This window comes from Orycteropus afer, unplaced genomic scaffold (assembly GCF_000298275.1).
Source record: "Orycteropus afer afer isolate SDZICR_OR568_19922 unplaced genomic scaffold, OryAfe1.0 scaffold00016, whole genome shotgun sequence".
NCBI lineage: Eukaryota > Metazoa > Chordata > Mammalia > Tubulidentata > Orycteropodidae > Orycteropus > Orycteropus afer.
This window is the reverse complement of record NW_006921603.1, coordinates 2,472,336-2,476,998: the sequence shown is the minus strand read 5'-3', so window position 1 is coordinate 2,476,998 and position 4,663 is coordinate 2,472,336.

Here is a 4,663-nt window from a genome sequence, read left to right as displayed (position 1 = left end):
TTAGCCACCATGCTACCAAAGCTCCTTAACTATATTCTACTCTATGTAATACTAAATGAAAACATCGAGCCTGCCTTAAATCCCTCCCTCACCACTCCCATGCTGAGATAATGTAGTGAGTTTATTAATAAAAATGAGGCATTAGATGTGGTTTTAGTAAATTATTTCACTATAAATAGCTAATCCCCCCCCTTTTTTTTTTGCCTCAAGCATTTACTTTTTCTACCCTATTTAGAATTGTTAGACTCAATAGATTTGACTAAGTTCATTATTTCTTAACACACTCTTCAATACTTGGTTTTACTGGGACATTTTGATTCTCTGAAATCAAATGTCCACTAGAATGTAAGCTCTTTGAGAGAGGGATTATTGCCTGTATTGTTGACTGAATATAGCCCTAGCTCCTAAAAATGTGCCATTACTTAATAGCTGCTCAATAAATATTTGCTATAGGAGGTGTGGCAGCATAGTGCCTAAGGCACTTGACTGCTAACTAGAAGGCTGGTGGTTCAAACCACCAGCCATTCCTTGGAAGGAAAGTTGGGCAATCTACTTCTGTAGTGATACTGCCTTGGAAACCCACGGAGGGGTCACTATGAGTTGGGTCCAACTTGATGGCACATAACAACAACAACAGCAAATTAATGAATAAATAAATAGAATTTAAACACCCATCCTCGTGGCTGGAAAATTCCTGACTGACTGTCAATATTTTATGTGTAAAATCTTCATTAAATTTCACTGGAATCATTTAATAGATGGGTTTTGGTTTGGATTGCGCTAGGGAGGCTCCTTGCAAGAGATTTGGATGGCTTAAGAAAGAAGCTATTTTTCTTTTTTGTAGCAATACATACAGAGAAGATACCGGCAGATACAGAGTATTAAGGTATGCTGGAATGTTTCATTGCAAAACACATGACATGAGCTTGGTCATTGGCTGTGATTTGCTGTAGTTTTTGAACTGGAAGTTCACAGGTGATAAATCTAAGAGCTAGGGATGACCTTCCCTGATCTTTGCTCTTTCAGGTATTTCAGTAAATTATAAGCAGCAAGTTCCTTCTATTACGTCCTTCCACATGAATTTCTAGGAGATTTTGTTTTCTAATCCAAGCACTGACATTGATAACCAATAACTTTCTCTACCACAGAAGCCACAGGTCATATTAAAAACAAAACAAAAAAAAAACAGTTGCTGTTGAGTCCATTCAGATTCATGGCAACCCCATGTGTGTCAGAGCAGAATTGTGTTTCAATGGATGTGTCAAAGCTGAAAGGGATTTCGTGGTTGATTTTTCAGAAGCAGATCTCCAGGCCTTTCTTCCAAAGCATGTCAGGGTGGATACGGACCTCCAAACTTGTGTTTAGTGACTAACATGGTGACTATTTGTACCATTTGGGAACTCATTGATATTAAATTACTCGCCAAGTAGATATAGGTATGTTGTTTTTAGGTGCTCTTGAGTAGGCTCTGACTTATAGCGACCTCATGTATAGCAGAACAAAATACTGCCTGGTTGTGCCCCTTCCTCATAAGCCTTGCTATACTTGAGCTCATGGTTGCAGCCACTGTGTCAATCTATCTTGTTGATGGTCTCTTTCTTTTTTGCTTATCCTCCACCTTACCAAGCATGGTATGCTGCTTCTCTAGGGACTGACTGGTCCTTTCTGACAACATGACCAAAGTAGGTGAGATGAAGTGTGGCCCTTCTGGCTTCGAAGGAGCATTCTGGCTGGACTTCCTCCAGGACAAATCTGTCTATTCTTCTGGTGATCAATGGTATTTTCAATATTCTTCACCAACACTACAATTCAAAAGCATCAACTATTCTTTCAATGTTCCTTATTCCTTGTCCAGCTTTCACATGCAAATAAGGCTATTGAAAATACCATGGCTTAGGTTAAACCAGAACTAAACTCAATGCCATCAAGTTGATTCTGACTCATAGCAACCCCCTTTGGGTGTCCAAGGCAGTAAATCTTTATGGAAGTAGATTGCCCAGTCTTCCTTGTGCTGAGTGGCTGGTTAAGTTTGAACTGCCAACCTTCTGGTTAGCAGTCAAATGCCTAGGTTAGGCACACTTCAGTGTTCAAAGTGACATCTTGGCTCTTCAACAGTTTAAAAAGGTCTTTTGCACCAGATTTGCCCAGTGTGATTCAGTGTCTGATTTCTTGACTGCTGCTTCCATGGATACTGATTGTGGATCCAAGTAATATGAACTCTTTGATAACCTCAATCTTTTCTCCATTTATCATGATGATACTTACTGGTCCAGTTGTGAGGACTTTTGTTTTCTTTACGTTGAGGTGTAATCCATATTGCAGACTATAATCTTTCATCTCCATCAGTAAGTGCTATAAGTCATCTTCACTTTCAGCAAGCAAGGTTGTGTAGCCTGCATATAGCAGTTATTATGCCATCTTTCCTATAACATGTTTATGGCTTCTAGTTTATGTTCATTGGTTTTATTTTAGCTGACTGTCAAAAAATATATATTTTACTGACCTGTGCAAGTTACATCTGACTAAAATGATAGAATCCATAGTGTTGTGTATGTTCATTTCCTTAAATAGAATGTAGTATTAAGTTTGATAGAGAAGAAAGCTTACATACATTGCCTACAAAGTTCCCGAATGACTTTGCTTTTGTTTATTTTAACATGAAAGTGTGCAGTAAATAAAAAGTTAAATTGTTGATGGGAAAACGCTAACAGGAATGCTCTTACAAAGCACATACCGAAGAAGATTATTTTCAAAGCTATATGTAAGCTTTGAGGCCTTTTTTTATGATCTTTATTCTGTACATGACTGAATAAAGCATTAGGACTCAAATTCCCTTAGGTGTCTTAATGGTTAGAGACCAATTCATTTGACAACTTGGTCATGTAGTGGAAATGTGAGTAGGCTGTATCTCAGCACATATCTAGGGACAGTAGCTACAACAAGCTAGGAACATGTGTTGTAAACTGGGGCAGTTTAACAGAGCATTTAATGAGTATTTGCTTGAAAATATCTGTAAAGGGAACAAGAAATTCACACACCAAGCCTGCAATGTTCTTTCTCCTAAATATTTAAATGAAGTGATTAAAGGTTCATTTGCTTTTTATGTTTGCTATTTCACTCTTTGAGATTTTGTACACTGACTTTTGATTGTGACTGGGTCTGGTTCAGAAAGCAGATGCATTTTTATAAGTGCAATTTAATTTTTGGAAAAAAGAAAAAATAAAGTAATGAACATAAATTCTTTAGATAAGATTATTTCATTAGCAAGGAAAACAGACTACAGACGTGTAAACAAAGGTATTATTTAACAAGTAAAAAAATTACATATCGCTAATCTAAAAGTCTTTTTTTCCTTCAGAAATATATATATATATATATATATATATATATATATATACACATACATATATATACATATATATATATATACATATGTGTGTGTGTGTGTGTGTATAACAACATTTTATTTTGTTTTTGGTGAAAGTTTACACAGCAAATTAGGTTCCCATTTAACAGTTTCTACAGAAATTGTTCATTGACATTGGTTACAGTTTTCACAATGTGTCAACATTCTCATGTCTATTGTCATTTTCCTGTTTCCAGTAATTTAGCTTCTCTGCACCATTAGATTTTCACTATTGCTTTAAAGTAAATGTTGACTGGTCTCATGTAGATGATTTTTCAAAGGAGCATGGTACTTATGGGTGATACTCTTATTTTATAAGGCAATCTGGTATTTAGCTGAAAGGTGACTTCTGGGACTGGCTTCGGTTCAAAGTTCAAAGACTATCTCAGGGCAATAGTCTTGAGGATGGGGGAGATGCTCTACTCTCAACCAATGTCTAATCTGGATATTTAAGAAATTGAATTCTGGTCCACATTTTTCTTGCATTTTATCAGAATCCACTTTTTGTGTTCCTGATCAGAACAGTTGGTAGTAGTAGCCTCACAACCTTTAGTTCTTCTGCTCTGAAGCTAGTTAAGGCCATTGTTTGTGTAGAATATTAGTCCTGCAGACTTGTTTCTTCTCTGAATCTTTAGTTGCCTTCTTTCTCTTTTGCTCTGGATGAGTAGAGATGAATAGTTATAACTGAGATGCTCCAAAAATATTTCAAACTGGAGTTTTGTTGTGTTTAAATCCAAAGAGAAATCTAGAATTTCTAAATCAAATGTATGGTTTAAACCAGTGATTTCCAGTCATTTTTAGGCATCAGAACATTTTGAAAATATAAACAAAATTATTGTGATAATTATATTTATATGTCTATTTGGCAAGGCTATTGTATTTAGTTGTTTAATCATATTTAATCATATTTGCTCTGAAGGTATTTTGTAGATACGGTTTATGTATAGAATCAGTTGTGTCATGAATTGAATTACTTCCTCTAAAAAATATGTGTTGTAAATTCTAGCCTTTATGCCCATTGTTTTTCAGCAACAGGGTATCCATGTAGACATCACTAGATGTAATACCCAGAAATCAAATTGACTACATCTGTGGAAAGAGGTGAAGGAGAAGCTCAATATCATCAGCCAAAACAGGGCCAGGAGCTGACTGTGGAACAGACCATCAATTGCTCATATGTAAGTTCAAGTAGGAGCTCTGGTAGCATAGTGGCTAAGGCACTTGACTGCTAACCAGAAGGCTGGCGGTTCAAACCCA